Raw genomic sequence first — 19,245 nt, 5'->3', positions numbered from 1 at the left:
AGAAGGAGAGAAAATATTTGCAAACCGTACGTCTCATGAAGAGGTGGATCTCCCCAAAACATAACTCCATGGCAAAAAGAAGAGAACAAAAAACCTAACTTAGCTGGGCATGGTGGCACACCCAGCAGCGGGGGAGGCTGAGGCAGGAGGATGCCAAGTTCAAAGTCAGCTGGGCGACTTAGTAAGACCCTCAGCGGCATAGCAAGACCCTGCCTCAAAATAAAAAATAAGAAGGGAGGGGCCGTTCCTAATCTCAGGGAAAACAGGGTCACCTTTCTTCCCCTCCTGGGCAGAGTTATCTGTCCCTGGGTACACACCCGCCATAGGAAGAAAGTCATCCAGACTTTGGGGACGGCACCAGATGACCTCAGAAATGACTGTCTCCCAAACTAACAAGTGAATCACAGCTCCCAGCAGAGCACACAAGGAACGGAGCCTTTGAATCACCTCTTTAAAAGACCCCTACTCCTGCTGATGGAGACCATCAGCCTCTGGGACAGGAGTCTCCTGTGTTTCTCCTTTGCTAGCAAAGCAATGGACTTCTTTTTCCTTTTTCTCAAAAAAAAAAAAAAGGGGGGGGGATGTGGCTCAGGGGTAAAGTCTCCCTGGGTCAATCCCCAGTACCAAATAAACAAAACAGCAACGTAATAACCCAATTAAAATCGGGTTAAGCGGGGCTGGGGCTGTGGCTCAGTGGTAGAACGCTCGCCCAGCATGCAGGAGGCACTGGGTTCGAGCTTCAGCACCACATAAAGGTAAAATAAAGATATTGTGTCCACCTAAAACTAAAGAATAAAAATTAAAAAATGGGTTAAGGTCCCAGAACTAAAAAAAAAAAAAAGGTTAAAGATGCAAATAGATATTTCTCCAAGGAAGACATATAAATGACCAATAGGTATTTTTTAAATGCTCAGTGTCTCTAATCATCAGGGAAATGTGCATCAACACCACACCTCTTGGAATGGCTGTTATTTCTTTAAAAAAATAAGTGTTGGCAATGACTCTGCGGAGTTGGAACTCTTGCATGTTGTTGATGGGAATTCAAAGTGGTACAGCCACTGTGGAGACCAGCGTGGCGGATCCTCAAAAACTCAAAGTAGAACTACCACAGGATCTGGTGATCCCCTTGGTGGGCATTGATCTGAAAAAATTGAAATCAAGATCTCAAAGGGATAGTAGCGGTCCTCGGTTCACAGCAACACTATTCACAATCACTATGATGTGGGAGTGACTCACGTGTCTTTTTTTTTTTTTGGAACTAGGGATCTAACCCAGGTGTGCTTTACCCATGAGTTACATCCTCAGCCTCCCCCACCTCCAAGAAAGGATCTCACTAAGTTACTTAGGGCCTTGCTAAATTGCTGAGGCTGGCTTTGAACTTGTGATCCTCCGACCTCAGTCTCCCAAATCATTGGGATCACAGGCATGCGCCACCAGGCCCAGCCCAGATGTCTACCAACAGATGAATACATAGAGGAAACATGGTGTGTACGTACAATGGAGTACTTCAGGCCTTTTTAAAGGAAATTTGGGGCTGGGGTTGTGGCTCAGTGGTAGAGTGCTTGCCTAGTATGCTTGAGGCACCGGGTTTGATCCTTGGCACCACATTAAAAATAAATAAATAAAAGCAAATAAAGGTATTGTGTCCATCTACAACGAAAATATATATTTATATGTTTAAAAAAGGAAGGAAATTCTGAGGACATTATGCTGAGTGATGTCAACCAGCACAGAAAGACAAGCGTGGCCTGATTTCCAGATGTTGGTTGTATAATTGCCAGGGTTGATGGGGAGGAACACAGGAAACTACTAATTCATGGGCCTAAAGTTTCAGTCAAACAATACGGATAAGCTCTAGAGAGATACCTGTAGCTGTGTTTCAATAGCTGGGCACGGAGGAGCATGTCTGTCATCCCAGCAGCTCAGGAGGCTGAGGCAGGAGATCGCAAGTTCAAAGCCAGCCTCAGCCAAAGCGAGGCGCTAAGCAACTCAGGGAGACCCTGTCTCTAAATAAAATACAAAATAGGGCCGGGATGGGGCTCAGTGGTCAAGTGGCCTTGAGTTCAATCCCTGGTAACACCCCCCTCACCAAAAAAGAAAAGAAAGAAAGAAAGAAAGAAACCCAGCAGACATACTGGACTTGGCCCACAGACTATAGTCACCAATCGCTGCTCTAACACTTTACCATTGAAAGGGTAAAGTTTCTAAGCTGCAAAGCCTGAGTTAAAATGTAAAGGACCAGGTATTGTTAAGTTCCTATGCTACACTCAAAACCTGAAATTCCTGTAGCTGTTAGGACAATTCCCGGGACTGCCCAGTAGATATCCCCCCTGACCATTTAGTTGTTTAATAACCTGGACCCTGTGCAGTTTGGCACGTAGGCATTCAGGGCCCAAACCCATCAGTTTGAATGTACCCCCCTTCTTAGGACTGACCTATCACTCCCGCCTGACCTGTTACCGCCAATGAATGTGCTAATCATGTTTAAGGATTGTTGTTGTTGTTGTTCAATTTTCCCGCGCCTCATGATGATTTGCTCTGATGTATGCAAAGCCCCCGCCCTCCGCAAAAAGTGTACTTAAGCACTGCTCGGGGGCTCTTGGCCGCTCTCCCTTCTTGAGTGAGCCTGGAGCCCCAGGGCGCTGGATTGGATTCTCAATAAATCCCCTTTTGCTGTTGCATGAGCCGGTCTCTTGGTGGTCTCTTCCTCCGACATTTGCCGGACCCTTAAACTCATTAAACCAATCACTTAAGACCTTTGCATTCCACTTCAAGTAAACCTGCCTGTATCAGGGTCCACTTTATGCTTCGGATGCAGCCCTGGCTGCTCTGTTTCTTTCTCCTCCTCCCTCCCGCTTCCTAATCTCTGGGGAGACAGGATCACCTTTCTTCCCTGCCTTGGGCAGATTGACCCGTCCTTGAGAACACACCCACCCACCATAGAAATGAAGTCATCCGGACTTGGGGATGGCACCAGAAGATCTCAGAAATGACTGTCTCTCAAATTGACAAGTGGATGACCACTGGACAGAGAAGCCGTGGAATGTAGCCTTGGAGTCACCTCTTTCACAGCCCCTGTTCCTGCTGATGGGCAGAATCACAGCCTTTGGGACAGGAGTCCCCTGTGTTTCTCCTTTGCTAGCAAAGCAATAAACCTTCTTTTTTCTTTTTTTCTCAAAACTGCATCCTTGTTATTGGATTGGCACTGGGGACAAGGACAGAGCTTTCGGCAACATTGCCTCAATTTTTAAAAATATGATTTATGCAGCCTGGGGCTGGGGCTCAGTGGCAGAGCGCTTGCCTTGCACCTGTGAGGCACCGGGTTCGATCCTCAGCCCCACATAAAAACAAACAAAATAAAGATATTGTGTCCACGTATGACTAAAAAAATATTTTTAAAAAAATACAGTTTATGCAATTTATAAAAGCAAGCTGATGAGAAATGGACTGGTGGCCTGTTGACTCGGGTTTCAATATGGGGAGTTTGGGCTGCGCTGTTTCCTTGGGAAATCCCTGAGGTCACTGTCTCTGTGTGTTGTTAGCTAACTCAGACAATGAGATGAAAGACAGCACTAAGGCTGGGGGTGTCGTTCCAAGGTACAGCTCTATGTGCGGATTTGTGTTCCATCCCCAGCACGAAAAAAAAAAAATCAAATAAAGAGCTAATACAAACAGGCGAAAAAAAACCAAAAGGCCATTTGGAGTATTATAGAAACTTCTCAGGGAGAAGAACTCTAACCAAATACTCATCACTCAACATTCAGAGGAGGAAGGGGCCCACCTTAGGTCCTCCTGAGACCTCAGAAAGTCAAGGGCAGGCCCCACAGTTCTGGAGGCCCAAAGTGAAGGCCAGGGTGATGGGGGAGGCTGGGGGCTCCCACATTCAGGATGGAACAGCCACACCCTCTGGAGGTACAGACCTCCCCTCATTGCTGCCCAGAGGGCCCAGGGTCAGCCCCCCGTGTGTCCTCTCTGGGGACTGAATCTCCAGGCTTTGTGGAGCAGGGGAGGGGCAGCGAGCGCCCAGTGGCTCTGCTGGAGGACATGTGAGTATTAAAGCCCTTCTTAAACCAATCCGCCTGCTTTTAGCACCAGCTTTACTCTCATTTCCGTCAACACTGGTGCCTTCCGGGGGATTTGCCGGGCTCCTTGGGCTGTCCACGCTCCGTGTCAAGTTCCCATACAGAGCAGCCTCCTCTGTCTGTTCAATCAGCTCCCACAGGACATCTGCCTTCCAGCTTCCAAAATGATGCTGGCCGCTGGGTCCCCCTCCTCAGTCCTCCCTGATGCGCCCTGGGAGGCAGCATCTGAGACCCCCAGAGATCCAGGTCAGAGTCTGCAGAACCTGGGACCCTGTGACCTTACGTGGCAAAGAGACTTTGCAAATATGGTTCAGGTGATGGACTTTGAGCTGCGGAGAATATTCTGGATTATTGCTATGCTTTGATGTGTCCCCAGATTCATGTGCTGGAACCTGAATTCCTCCACTGGGAGGTGGGGCCTAGCAGGAAGTGTGAGGGTCACCAATAAATGAATGCCTTTCTCTCCCGCATTGAGTTATTGCTCTGTATGGACAACCACCATGAGATCAGCTTGTTAGAAATGAATCACCCTGAGTTTTGCCTCTTTCATGTGTGCCCACTTCCCCTCTGCTGTCCATCATGGGCTGAAGTAGCATGAGACCCTCACCAGAAGCTGAAGCTCTTCCCAGCCTCTAAAACCATGACCCGAAATAAACCTCTCTTCTTTATAAATTAGCCAGTTTCCAGTATTTTGTTATTGCAGTAGAAAATGGACTAAGACACCAATCTAATCCCATGAATCATTAAAACCTTCTCTGGCTGTGGTCAGGGAGAGTGATGCAGCGGGAGGGGCCAAAGAGATGCTACCTTGTCGCGGGGTCCACAGGGAGTCGAGGACCGAGGGATGCAGGTGCCTTTTGGAATCTGGGAAAGTCAAGAAAGTTTTCCTATCAATATCCCTATTGATACTTTGATTTTCCCTCAGTACTTTTGATCTGGTATATAGAATTGTAAGAAAACAGATTTGTGCAGCGGCTTGGGAGGCTGAGGCAGGAGGATCACGAGTTCAAAGCCAGCCTCAGCAAAAGTGAGGTGCTAAGCCACTCAGTGAGACCCTATCTCTAAATAAAATATGAAATAGGGCTGGGGATGGGGCTCAGTGGTTGAGTGCCCCTGAGTTCAATCCCCAGTACCAAAACAAACAAACATACAAACAAACAAAAAACATTAAAACTATTTTTTTTTTTTTTTGGTTTTAGGAAACTAATTTTGTGGTGATTTGTCATGGAAGCAATTGAAGGCTGATGAACATACTGCTGCATTTGGGAGGTTGAATGTCCTGAGACCTGTGGGTTTAAAGCCTTGGTCCTCAGCTGGTGCCACAGAGAGCCAGAGAGACCTTTAAGACATGGGGCCCAGTACAGGTCTTTAAGTCACTGGGGGTGTATATCCTAGAAGGAGACCCTTCCCCCCCATTCCTTTCTCACTCTTTTTTGATGCTGGGGATCAAATTCAGGGCCTGGTGCATTCCAGGCAAGCGCAGGACCACTGAGCTATACCTTCAACACTTTTCATTTTTTATAATGAGAAAGGGTCTCACTGAACTGCCCAGGCTGGCCTTGAACTTGAGATCCTCCTGCCTCTCACTCCTGAGGAGCTGGGATTAGAAGCAGGCACCACCAAGCCCAGCTACCTTTTCACTCTGTAAATGGATTACCTCAGGTATTTCATTACAGTCATGGAAAGCTGACTATCACACATACCTTAAAAAATTCACTCACTATTCTTTGCATATGGCTCGAGAACACAGAAGTTAGACCGTCTTTAACCAGAAGTCACCACTCAAACTTGCGGTCACCTCTAGCCCTTCATGACTTGTTCTCATCCAAGTCACTTTTGAATTTTGTGTCACTAAACCTGTTCCTGTTTTCCTTGACTGTTCATCTCTCAAGCCAATTGTCGGCTCCCTCTCTCAGTCTTGAGACATTCTCTGGCTCCCTCCGATACATGTGCCCCTGGTGTCTTCCAACTTCACCAGTTGCTCTTCTCGGCTGCCTTGTTAGATTATTTTCCACATGATCTCAAAAGTGTGGTGTTCCTGCAGCCTCTTCTGTCCCTTCTCTCTCTCTCCTGTGTGATCTCACGACTTTCAAAGCCATCTTTATGCATATGGTGTGATATCCTATCACCAGCCAAGTCTCCTCCTCAGCTCCTGCCTCTCATGATCAAGTCCTCACTGGACATCTTCACTCAAACCTGACACATGTTTCTTGAATCTGGAATTTCCCCCAAAGGCCCATATGCTGAAGGCTTGGGCACCAGCCAGAGGTAGTGGAATCCTTTAAGAGGCAGGGCCAAGCGGGAGGAAGTTAGGCTATTGGGGGCGGGCCCTTGAAGGTGATGTTGGACCACGCCCCTTCCTCTCTCTTTCTTTGCTTTCTGATCACCATGAGGTGAGTAGCTTGGCCCCACCACACACTCCCCTCATGATGCTCTGTCTTGCCACAGGCCCAAAAGCAATGAAGCAAACTATGGACTGAAAACTTTGGATCTGTGAGCCAAACTCAACCTTTCTTCCTTATAGATTTATTTTCCTGGGTGGCCACAGCAAGGGAAATCTGACTAACACACTCCTCAAGTTAAAAATCTCTGTGGTGCTGGGCATGAATGGAACCTGGGGCCCACACATGCTAGGCAAGCACTCTACCATTGAGCCACACCCTCAGTCTATGTAGCAGAATTCTCGAGTTTGTCACCAGATCTCTTCCCTCCCTTGAGTCTTCCCATCATCCACGTATGTATCCAATCCCCAAGCTCCAAGTTCACCTTGATTCTCTTCTTCACCTAACCAATCAGCACATTCTGTAGACTTTGTCTCCTAAATGTTTAGATGATGTAATTCGTCAGCTTTTCATTGCTATAATGAAAGACTTGAGGCAGACTATTAAGAAGGAAGGTTTTTAGCTCACAGTTTGGGAGGCTCAAAGTTCAGATAGCATTGCATAGGCTCTGATGAGGGTCCCTCTGGCTGCACTACATCATGGTGGGTGTGCATGTGAGTACCTCCTTGGATCTGTGTGGTCTCTCTCTCCTTCTTATAAAGTCATCAAGATCCAATCACAGACACTCCGCCCTAATGACCTAATCTAATGGCTTCCCAGTGGTTTGACCTCTAAACACCATCATCAGATTAATTTTCCTCTTACTATTAATAAGACTTCAGGATTAAACCCCTCCGTGAATTCAGGGGGTTTAATTCACCGTGTTCAAGCCATAGCAGAAGATATCTCTTCTCCCTGGGTCCAGGCCCTGTCTACACCTCCCCCATCACCCCCCACATCACCACGGTGACCTCCCTCTGGTGTTTTGTGTCCAGTCCCAGAGCTATCGATTCTCCCCGGAGCAGCCCAAGGGATCATTTAAAATGTCAATCAGATTATATCACTTCCCCCACTAAAAGCTTCCAAAGGTTTCCCAATCCCATCTAGGATAAAATCCATTCTCCTCCGTGGGGCTGACGAGGCTTAAGTGATCTGATCCATTCCTGTCTCACCCCATGACTCACCCCATGTCATTGTCCCTATTCTCTGCCCTGTCCTAGCCACACACTGATCTCTTATTCTTGGCAGTCACCAAACTCTACCAGCCTCTGGGCCTTGTTTCCCCCAGTCTTTCCAGGGTTAGCTCCTCCCACTCCCCAGGTCCTATCTTCCCCGTTTCCGACACGCAGAGTTGATTTCCTCAGCAGAGGGTTTTGAACTGGACGATCCTATTGGTCTGTTTACTTGTGTTTTATTTGGGCTCTCTCATTAGAGATAAGCCCCAGGGGTGCAGGGAGGATGTTTTTCACCCTCGAGTTTCTAGTTTCTGGTCTAGTTCCACCGTCCAGTTTCTATAGGATACAGTGAACTCTGTTGAGTGACTGAATGAATGAGCCCTAACCTGGCCTGCGCCAGTGTCTGATTTCATTTTCACAAAGACCCTTTGAGGTTGTCACACTGGACTACATTTCCCATCTTCCCTTGCAATGAGCCCTTATGGCCAATGCTTGCAGCCGGTCGTGAAAGCAGCTGGTTTCAGATTTGGCTCATAAAAACCTTCAGCGTGAACCTTACTCTCTTATTCATGTGCCAGCTTCAGGCAGAGGATCCAGCAGTGAGGTCCGAGGCGCGGGGGGTGACAACAGAGTCACCAGACGGGAGGATCCTGGGTCCCTGAAGGATTGCATGGGGCAGAGCCGCCTCCCTCCCGCCGAGCTCCTGTGGACATCTAGGCTGGCTTCTCCTTACACCAAAACACCACGCGTAGGTGGCTGGTGAGCAGCACCTGGGTCACGCTTTCGCTCACAAGTGTTCACTGAATGCAGATGTGTCCTCTGCACCGACCCACAGCCGAGCCGAGATGCTGTGCTCACACCTCCCTGATGACACACCATGCCGCATGCTCGTGCGAGTGCTTGTCCCCACGAGGCTGTGAGTCCCTCGAGAGAGGGGTCTGTGTCGCCCTCATCTTGGTGGCCTCAGCAGCCAGTCCCTACGAGACCCCAGGGCAAGTTCGTTCCATCCAGGGGAGAGTGGACATCTGCACCCCTCGCGGCCTCTCTTCCCTAAAACTGGCCAAGAAAATCCAACTCTTTCAGGCCCCGAGGGAAGAAATGACGTCCCCAGGGTCACACAGAGGCAGGACGTGGCAGGCTCAGCCTGCCCAGGGCTGCTCACTGGGCAGCTGCCACTCAGGAGTGAATCCTAGTGCCCTCCTGGGCCTGGAGAAAGGCTAGGAGAGGTGGTAAGAGGGGTCTTTGGGGGCAGACACAGATGCCCCTGAGCCCCCAAGGTGACCTCAACCAGCCTCACTGCCCCGTGCCCTTCCTCCAGCAGCTGAGAAGTGTCCCAGAGCCCCAGAGCTGTCCCTCCACCCTCCGCCGGCTCTGCCTGGCAGCCTGGGCGTCCACATCACTCAGTATTTTTAGCTTCACCACCTGGCACCTGTGGTCACTGACTCTGCCCAGCCTGGCCTGGCGGGATCCCCTCTTTAAGCCTTAAAGGGCCAGAGTCGGCCAGCTAGGAGGGAGACCAGCAAACACAGGCTGCCGTACCCCCAGAGCAGAAGGCAGAGGCGCCTCCCCTACAGGGGTCTCCAAAGTGGGAGGCGGGAAATAGAGGGAGGAGGGGGCAGGATCTCACCGCTGCCCGGCCCTTAGGCCTGTGCCTGTCCCTTTCTGGAGCTTCCCAAATGCCAGCTGCTCACCAGGGGGACGGGTTCCCATGCCACATCTGTCCCCTCCAAGACCCGTGGCGCCAGACGCAGGGCAGGGCCTGATAGCCGTCCGCTCGGGGAGGTCCAGAGACTCATTCATTCATTCCCTGGGTGTTCAGAGGGCCCGGGCTGCACACTTCTGTCTGCACACTACTGTCGCGAGTGTCATGCCCGGGATTCAGGGGGTGCATCTGCATGCACAGCTGACTCCCTCGGGCCCCTAACACCCCCCGTGAGCCCTCAGGTCCTCTCATTGCTTGCTCGGTTGTCCCTGGATCAAGTCCTCTGCTCAGCTGTCCAGGTCCTTTGAGGTCTGTGCCCCCACCCTGTCCTTGTCACCACCATCCCTGCCTAATTTCTTTTTCAAACCCCTGAGCAGCTGCTCTTGGAGTTCCCAAGGTGGATGTCCCACTCCCACCAGGGAGCCTGTCACGCTGTGCCCAACCTATCTGCCTATCTCTGTCTCTGTGCACAGGCTGTCACCCCGTGAGGGCTGGGGCAAGAGCTCCGGTCCTCTGCTGAGTCTCCCAGGGCTCTGGGTGCCCAGTCACCGTCACAGAGTAAGTGAACAACCAGGCCAGGGAGGATCTTCCCATTGCACAGATAAGAAGACCAAGGTCCACAGAGCGGAACTCACGGACCCAGGCCCAGCACAGGGAGTTGAGGAGGAAACTGGTGCAGGCTGCAGGAGCGTGCACCAGGCCCTCCTGTCCTGCTGGGGGCCTGGGGGGGATAAACCCGACTTGTCCCCGCACCTGCCCTTCTCCCCACCTAAGCCGGTGCTGACTCAGGCGGTGATGGAGGCTGGGCGCCCTGGGCAGAGGTGACCCCTGTCACATTGTCCAGCCATGCCCAGAGTCCGTGGGCATGGCCTGGGGAACACACTCGGCTGGAGGCTGGGCTTCCCTGCAGGTGGGGGTGGGGAGAGCTGGCAAAGGGATAATGATAGTCCTCGGGCTGTGGAGCCCCACCGCCCTGAACAGCCCCTCTCCCGACTTAGGGATGTCGAACTCACACCTGCGCCTACAAACCTGCACACGCACTCACAACCACACACACGCACCCCCAACACCCAGTCACGCAGCCGCACATACTTCTATCATTGCCGCCGCCTGCCGCGTCTTACACACACACACACACACACACACACTTTCACTTATTAATTCAACAAAGACTGAATATCTGGTCGGTGCCAGTGGCTGTGGGAAGGGAGGGAGGCTCTCAGGACAGGGTGGACCTGGGGCTCCCAGAAGGCCTCCCTGGAGGAGGAGGCACTGCGTGGGGCCTGGTGCAGGGAGGCGGGGACGGGAAGCCTGGGCAGGGTTTCCCTGGGACCCAGGGAGTGGGAGGAGATGGGCAGTGTCTTCCTGGGTCCCAGAGGCCTGGAACACCCAGCCGAGACTCGACTTGATCCTGTGGGAGCCAGAGAGCCACGGAAGGCTCTGAGCCGAGCAGCCACCTGGGAGGGACAGGGAGGTCCCTCTGGGGCTAGGGTGGGAGAGATGGGGAGAAGGCTTTGGTGACCACAGGGCTGAGTCTGAGCGGGATGGTGGAGGGGGACGACGGACTCGCAGGCAGCCCCTCCAGGCCCTGGGCTCTGCCCCCACTCCGCCCACCTGCTGCCCACGGCAGACACTGACCTCCGAAGGGGGACCTCCTGGAGTGGCTCCTCTTCCTCCTTCCTGTGGAAGCAGACCAAGCAGAAGGCGGGCACATCATCGGCTCCGCAGCCCAGGGGCCAGGCCGGAGGCAGCTCCAGGACAGGGCAGGGGCGGCTGGTGGCAGCCTCGGCAGCATCGTCCCTGGCCAGGGCAGGGGTCCCCGAGCCAGCATGCTCCAGGGTCAGCAGCCTGTTGGCTTCAGGGCCCCGCACCTGCCTGCCTGCCACCTGCGCCTTCTGGCTCAGGTTGCCCGTTGCCTCGGTGGGTGAAGAGCCTGTGGCTCTGTCCCTCAGGAGCGCCTGTCCTGACCCCTGACAGGGTTCCAGACACAGTGCTGGGCCTCGGAAAGCAGCTTGTCACTGCCTGGGCTCAGGGGTGGCTGGCAGGTGGCCACAGGTCCCCTCCCTGCCTCTCTGGAGCCCTCAGCCCCTCAGCCGCCCACCCTGCAGCTGTCTATGGGAGGCAGCACCGGGAGGACAGGCCTGCAGAGGACCTGCCCTTCTGTCCATCTGTCTGTCCAGCTGTGTGCTCCTCCCTGTCCAGGCAGCCGGCGCAGGGATGGTTTCCCTAAGAAAGTTTGCTCTCCGGTGCTGGGGTGGGTGGCACCAGTGGCCTCCAGGAGATTGGGCTGAGACCTCCAAAGCGAAAGGTGGATGAGGACCAGGGGAGGCTGGCGCGAGGTCCACGCTGGGCTCCAGGAAAAGTTCTGGCCCCCGCAGTCTGCGGCCGGCTCCCCGGACCGAGGCTCCCCCGGCGCGCAGCGCTCCTGCTCCCTGCGCTCCAGTGGCGGCTCCGCGGCCGGCTGGGCTGTGGGTATTAATAGCTCCACATTCACGCTGCGAAGCCGGGAGGTTAACTCCTTCCCTGCCACAGCACCGAAGGCAGGCGGGCTGGCAGGCGGGCGGGGCGACAGGGACGGTGCCTCAGTCCTGCACCCGCCCTGAGCCGGTGCCGCAGCGGGACCCTCGCTACCGCCTCCCCCCTGCGAGTCCTTGCGCAGCCCCGGGCACCTGGATCTTGGTCAGACATCCCAGGCTACCTGGATCCTTCGTGTGCACCTTCAGGAGACTGCGCAGGACGGTGGGCTCAGGGTGCCACCCCGGGGATGATCAGGGGTCCCCAAATCCCTCCACATTCCCCTAAAAATCATCTCTGGCAGCCCTGGGTCCAGATCCATCACCAGCTTCTGTGGGAACCAGAGACGAAGCTGCCACCGTGCCTGGAGAGCCTAGGGAGGATTCAGAGCCAAAACCGAGTTTGCATGAAGAATGTTTACTGAGCACCTGCTTTGCGCCAGGCACACGGAAAGGGAGAGGGCAGGTGTTCTTGTTCCCTTGGCAGGTCAGCAAGTCACTGCAGGAGGTTGACGGTGCCCTTGACAGGTGCCCCAGCCTGCAGTCGGGGTCCAGGTCGGGCTTCAGCCCCGCTCACCTCCGCTGCAATACACAACACGCAGGATCATTCACAGTGGCCTGGGAGCCCTGGAAACAAAGGAAACAGATATTCAGACTGTGAAAAGTGCTGCTGCTGCTGCGAAGGGAGTTTCCACCAGCAGGAGAAAGAGAAGGAATCAGGCAGAGATCTGGAGGGAGAACATTCCAGAAGGAGGGACCTCTGAAATCCAGAGGCCAGAACGCTTTGGCACTTGAGGGAGAATGTGAGAAGGAGAGGAGCAGAGGGAGCAGGGGTTTCCTGGGGCTCAAGAGGTGGGGTGTCACCAGCTGAGAGAATAGAGCAGGTGAAGCCCGAAGCAACGTGAGGTGGATGGCGCATCGCAAAGCAGAAAGAAGACAGAAGGTGGAAGTGATGGGAGAGGGATTTAGGAGGTTCTTGTCCCAGAGTTGCCTTTCTGAGGGGGAAGGGTGGGTGGAGGAAAATGGAAATGGAAACTCGGGTCCAAGTTCAGGTATGGAGACCGGCAGGCAGAGGCTAGGAAGAAGCCATCTGTATTTGTTGACCTGGATTCTACTGGCTGGGTGAGCAGGCCTGCGCTTCCTTGGCCAAGAAACTCTGGGAGATGGGATCAGAGCCACCATGTACAGTTGTTTAGGCTGTGCACTGTACAGCCCAGGCTGGCAGACAGGCGGGGGCTGATGTCCCTCCTCCTTCTGCTTTGCCAGGCCTTGTACTTTGGTATGGCGACAGCGTAGAAGTTTGCCTTGTACTAATAGTCCACCCCAAAGTTACCTTTTTCCTTACACATAAGTCTGAGGGTGCCTTTTCCTGTGGGTTCACCAAGAGGGGTGCTTCTTTCTAATTGGTCTGTTTAGGGAGCTCGTTTTATATAGTTGGTCCTCTTAGAGGGGCACCTTTCTTGAATTGTTCTCCCCAAAGGGGGTGATTTCTTCCTGCCAGGTTCAAAGGGGGGGCCCCATAAATTGGGCTGAGGGAGAAGACCCAGAGGCCACCGGTTCTAGAGCTGGGGACCTGCTCTGTGGCTTTGGATCAGTCCCTGTGTCTCTCTGGAACCACAGACTCCCAGACCTAGCTAAAGCCCAGCTGGCCCAGCTCCTGACCAGCACAGAGGAGGAGAAGGAGCCCAAACAGGGGCTCCCTGAGGTCCGCAGTGACACGGGGCTAGCACCCCGTCTCCCCGTCTCACGTTCCACCTGCCCTGCTCCAGCGTCAGCGTGGGACGCTGGGGACTTGGTACTTCTTCAAGGGGAGGACAGAGAATGAGAGGGGAGAAAAGGAAGGGGGGAGGGGGGAGGGGAGGGGGGGAAGGGCCGCTGTGCTATGGCTCCTTGGGGTGGAGGTCAGAAGGGGCCAGGGTGGCCCTGGCCTCTAGGTGTCCCTCCCTGCTCCCCCAGGCCCCATGGGACGGTCATTTGCAGATGTTAATTATTCAGGAGGTTGTGCTTTGCCGGGTTCTAATGCACTCTGATGGCGTTCTCTAGCTAATGGGGAAAATCAATAGGTTTTAATTCCTCGTGGCTGCGAAGCTCTGTCTGTCTCCTGTTTGGGTGGCAGGGGTCTGGCTCTCCAGGAGGCTGGGGTCCTCCTTCCCTCTCCCACCCTCACCCCCACCCTCACCCCCACCCCCATCCCACCCCACCCTCTCCGGCCTCCAGTCTGGGAAGGGAGAATTGGAGACCCAAGACCACTTCAAACTCTGCCCCCAACACCATGGAGAGACTGAGCTCTTGAATCTCAGCCACCTGCTGCCCTCCAAGAGGGATGGGGGCTTCCCCAGCCTCCGGGCCAGACCTGCGGGACAGATGTGCCAGCTGGCAGGGGTAGCTAACCCGCTTTGGGTGGGGCTGGAGTCAGGCCACAGCCCTTGGCCCTGGGGTTTTGGGACCTGGGGGGGGCTTTCCCCTCCCCACCACTCAGGGTGTGTATGGGGAGGAGTCTGAGCCCCTACATCTCCAAAGAGTCTGAAACGTAGATTTCTGACGTGACATTTATGGGCGGTTATACATGTTCGGCAGTTTCTGTGCAGGACCGAGAGCTGAGAGGTTCTGTACCATCCTCAGGAGCTCATCTCATCTCAAACCACATCCTCTTCCTGAGCTGGTGTCCTTTAAGATTCCCGTAATTATCTAGTGAACGGAACGACCTCTATTGTAGGGCATGTGCATGTTATTATTATTTATTTATTTTCTGGTACCTGGGGAGGGAATCTAGAGTTGCTTTACCATGGAGCTGCACATCCTCAGACCTTTTTATTTTATTTTATTTTTGAGACAGGATCTTACTAAATTGTTGAGGTTGGCCTTGAACTCGCCGTCCTTCTTCCTCAGCCTCCCGAGCTTCTGGGATCCCAGGTGTGCGCCAGGACGACAGGTGTGTGTTTTCAAAGTGTTAATTAGGCAAGGGGAAACATTTCACATGCGTGGTTCTCTTGATAATGCTATTCTTTTTGTGTTTTTTTTCCCCTCAATGTTTCCAAAACATAACCTCAATAAAAAGATGAATAAATAAAAGGCGAGGTTGTGCCAGCTTCCTGATGGCCCAGGATTTTCCTGATAGCCTGGAGCCCACCTCGTCGGCCTGAAACTGTTCTGACCACCTAGAAGGGCTGTCCATGGGGGCCCAACCCTATTACCACGGTCCTCTGGAACTCAGGATCTGGACTGAGAGGACAATGACCATCAGACCGCAGGGGTCATCTGCACCTAGGCCCCAACGGTCCCTACCCCTCCCACCCAGGCCCCAGCAGGCACCAAGCCCAGGGGCTCTGGGGGCGCAGACCTGGCTGGAGTCCCTCCCACACTTAGGCTCAGTGCTCCCTTCTTACACCCCTGGATTCTCCCTCTCAGACTCAGGCATGCAGATGCTGACTTTGTCCTTCTCCCCAATTCCTGGCACACTGTTATTCTTGGTCAATGCAGGGTCCCTCTCTTATTTTTTAATTTATTAAATTTTTTTGGTACCAGGGATTCAACTCAGGGGCACTTGACCCCTGAGCCCCATCCCCAGCCCTATTTTGTATTTTATTTAGAGTCAGGGTCTCACTGAGTTGCTTAGGGCCTCACTTTTGAGGAGGCTGGCTTTGAACTCTCGAGCCTCCTGCCTCAGCCTCCCGAGCCCCTGGGATGACAGGCGTGCACCATGGCTCCTGGCTGCCCCTTATTTTTGTCCAAGTCTCCATTCCCCTTTTCCCCCTGGAATACTTGGCAGGATGGCGTGGAGCACAGAGCCACTGATAACTTAAAGGTCCTGTTCCACGTCTGTGATGGCTCTTTCCCCCTGGGATCTCTGAGGCTTGGATCAAACACTTTCTCCTTTGACACACCCAAGTATGGCTGGTATTTTTCAAAATTCTTCACTAAAGAACCGATGGATCACCTGGGACAGAATCCAGCTTGCTCATCGCGGGAGGGAGAAGCACATACTGAGATGACCAGCTCTCATTTATTTGGCTCCCTTTCCTATTTATTTTTTTTGCACATGCTATGCAAGTGCTCTGCCACTGAGCCACAACCCCAGCCCTGGCTCTCACTTCAAATGCAAATCCAGTGCTGATGGGGATGCTCATCCCAGACTGGATGAGATGCTGCAGTACGTGTGCGGGCCCAGATTTCCAGAGAGGAAAGGGTCCCAAGTATAGGGGACCCTCAGCCCCATGTGGGTGAGTAAGAGATGACATTTCTCTTTCTGTTAATTAAGGTACTGCTGAGCTGCTGTAATAAAGAAGCCCCACATCCCAGATTCAAACAAGTCTTCTCACAAAGTCATCAGAAGCATGTGGCAAAGTTTTATTTCATGTTTTTTATTTATTTTATTTTTAATTTTTGGCACCCCGGATTGAACCAGGGGCGCTTAACTGCTGAGCCCCATCCCTAGACCTTTTTAAAAATATTTTATTTTGAGACAGGATCTCGCTAAGTTGCTTAGGGGCTTGCTAAGTTGCTGAGGCTGGCTTTGGACTTGTGATCCCCCTGCCTCAGCTGGGATTCCAGGCGTGCACCACCGCACCCGGCTCTTGGTCTTTTTCATTGAGAAAATATATAAAGGCAAGAGTTTATATTGGACCAGGGGGATAAAAGCTCAAAAACACAGATTATGTGATGTGTTTGAATCTCTTGAGAAGAGACTTTTGGTTTTGACTTTCATTTTGCATAATGAAGGTAAATAGAAAAAAAAACAAAGCAATCATGAACTTTAGGAAAAACAAAGAGTCGCACAAGAAAGGGAATATGTAATCATAGACTCCTATGTGCCCGAGCTGTGGGTCACTTACAAAGGTGTAATCTTATAAATACTACAAATCATTTTAACCCAAGAGGATAGATGACCATATTGGGAAGAGGAGACAGGAAGCCTGTGTGTGGGACAGGACAGATGAGGGTATAAGAGAACTACGACACTTTCATTTTTGGTAGTAGGGAAGTAATGTCAAAAGTCAAGAAATAGCTGTATTCGCATGTTCTTTAGACTCTTGCCATTCAAAGAATAGTCTGTGGACCAGCAGCATCAGCATCACTGGGAGCTTATTAGAAATGCAGAATCTTGGAAGCTGCCCCAGACCTGCTAAACCCAAACTCGTTTGATATATTTGTGTGTGTGTGTGTGTGTGTGTGTGTGTGTGTGTGTGTGTAGTGCTGGGGATCGAACACAGTGCCTCCTTGTGTAAGCCAGCTAAGGGTTCCACCACTGAGCTACACCCCCAGCAACCTGCTCCTCCCCTCCCCTGAATGTATTTTTTAAAATATTTATTTTTTAGTTTTAGCTGGACCCAATATCTTTATTTTACATTTATGTGGTGCTGAGGATCCAACCCAGTGCCTCCTGCATGCTAGGCGACTACTCCACCACTAAGCCACACCCCAGCCCTCCCCACCATGTATTTGAACAAGATCCCCAGGTGATTTGCATAGTTCCTTGAAGTTTGAAAAGCCCTGACTTGGAGGGCTGGGGTAGACCTCTTGCATGTACAATGATCTGGGCTGGAGGACTGTGCCGGAGTGGGGACCTGACTTAGAACCCTAAACAGAAGGAACAGTGAAAAGAGTTGAGTTCATTGCCTTTAGGAAGAGAAAGGCTGAAGTAGAGTCGGGGAATGCTAGCTTTTCCTACAAGTTTTAAACTGCATGGACAATTTATGTCATTGAAGAAAGCAGACCCTGTGCATGCTTTCAGATCCCTACAATACAAAATGCAATGCAAAGGCCTTCTCCGACTAGGGATTCCCCAGGGTCCTCTTAGTCTTGTCAACAGATCCTAGAGCATCCTTCTAGAACATTCCTCTCTGCATATCCAACCTTTGAGCTTGGGGCCATCCATTTATATTTTTAACAGATCAGAGCACTCTGATGCATTGTTGGGCATCTTGAGCTATTTTTGTTCAACAATATCTTGGAGATTATTGCCCCAAAGCACCTATGGATCCCCTAGACTCATTTATAAGTTGCTTTTACAGGATGCCTAGAATGGTAATTTATTTAACTACCCCCCCCTACTGATGGGAAATGAGGTGGTTTCCAACCTTCTTCTGTTACACAGATTGCTGCCATCAGCATCTTGTAACCACAATGTAGTGTCGGGTTAAGGGCACACAAGCCTGGGAGTGGAAACCCAGGGCTGCTGAGAGCCAATGATCTGATCTCTGCGAATTTCAGTTCCTGTAGCTGTGAAATGTGGATCAGAATGATATTGACGGTGCTTACTGTGGGCACTCACGTTTCACCCGCCCTGGGTTCAGCAAGGAACAAGAGATCAAAATCCCTGCCCTTGGGGCTGGGGGTTGTGGCTCAGTGGTAGAGAGCTTGCCTAGCATGCATGAGGCACTGGGTTCGAGTCTCAGCACCACATACAAATAAATAAAAATAAAGATCCATCAACAACTTAAAAAAAAAAATCCCTGCCCTTGAGGGACTTAGAGTCTAATGATGGGAGGCAGATAAGAAAGAGAGTAATCAAAATAGAGAGGTAGAGCATTTGCCTAGCATGTGCCAGGTCCTGGGTTCAGTACCCAGTGCCACAACACACACACACAATACACACAAACACACACACAACCCACACATATAATAAGGGACAAAAGGGGGGGGGTTGCCATTTTAGTTAAGGGGGTTACAAATGGCCTCACTGATTGACACAGACCTGAAGGAGATGAGAGCCCTATAAGTACCTGGGGGAAGAGCAAAGGGTCAGGGACAGGGCACTCACGACCTCCGTGACAGCTGCCGGTGAGGGGACATTACCTCTGCCTTCCGCCGTCTGTCTAGCACTCAGTCTGTCCTGGGCACCTATGCAAAATGAGTACAGCCCCTGCCCAGTGTGCAGCAGCCGTGACCTCAGGTGCCAGCAGGAGAGCTGCCCCGGTCCCCTGACCTTGTGTTGTGGGGAACCCCCAAAGAACCGCAGTGGCACCAGCCACAGCTGAAGGAGCCAAGTGGCCTCAGAGAGGGGCTGGATTCCCAGCCGGGTGGGGTCAGTCCCCAGCAACGGGTGGGGGGCTCCGATGAGATAGTGGCCGGAGGAGGAAGCAGGAGCCAGAGGGGGCTGGGGACTCCCTGTGGGCCCTTGGGGGCTCCGAGAGGGCGTGGGGCGCTGGGTGCGTATAGTGGAGAGGCTGCAGGGTGGCTTTTGGGTGGGTCTGCGACAGTGGCCCTCCTAGGTCTTGTCCCTCTGAGGTCGGTGCTGGACTTCTCTGTAGAAGCTGAGATCCTGCAGCCTCTTTAGCACAGCGATCTGATTGGAGGCGGAGGAGGAGCTGGGGCGCGTTCTGGCACGTGCCGATTAACTTAGGGTATATTTATCTGGGATGGGTGGGTGGGGTGGACTGAGGAAGTGGTAGGAGGGCTACCCCATCCTCACCCCAATCAATCCTTAGTGTCACCATGGCCCCAAGGCGACTG

The 19,245-nt window shown here is 52.4% G+C and overlaps 1 protein-coding gene across 1 annotated transcript in view; it reads right to left on the bottom strand.

The window, feature by feature from the left end:
• The window catches only part of Sbk1 (SH3 domain binding kinase 1), a 50,588-nt gene extending 38,861 nt beyond the window's left edge, over positions 1-11,727 (bottom strand). The window contains exon 1 of the mRNA XM_026392090.2: positions 10,919-11,727. The gene's annotated coding sequence lies outside the window, so the exon portion shown is untranslated. The remainder of the gene's footprint in view (positions 1-10,918) is intronic.
• Between the last annotated feature and the right edge of the window lie 7,518 nt (positions 11,728-19,245).

Source organism: Urocitellus parryii, chromosome 9 (genome assembly GCF_045843805.1).
Source record: "Urocitellus parryii isolate mUroPar1 chromosome 9, mUroPar1.hap1, whole genome shotgun sequence".
Taxonomy (NCBI): domain Eukaryota; kingdom Metazoa; phylum Chordata; class Mammalia; order Rodentia; family Sciuridae; genus Urocitellus; species Urocitellus parryii.
The sequence above is the reverse complement of the archived record's forward strand: the minus strand, read 5'-3'. Positions and strand labels throughout refer to the sequence as shown.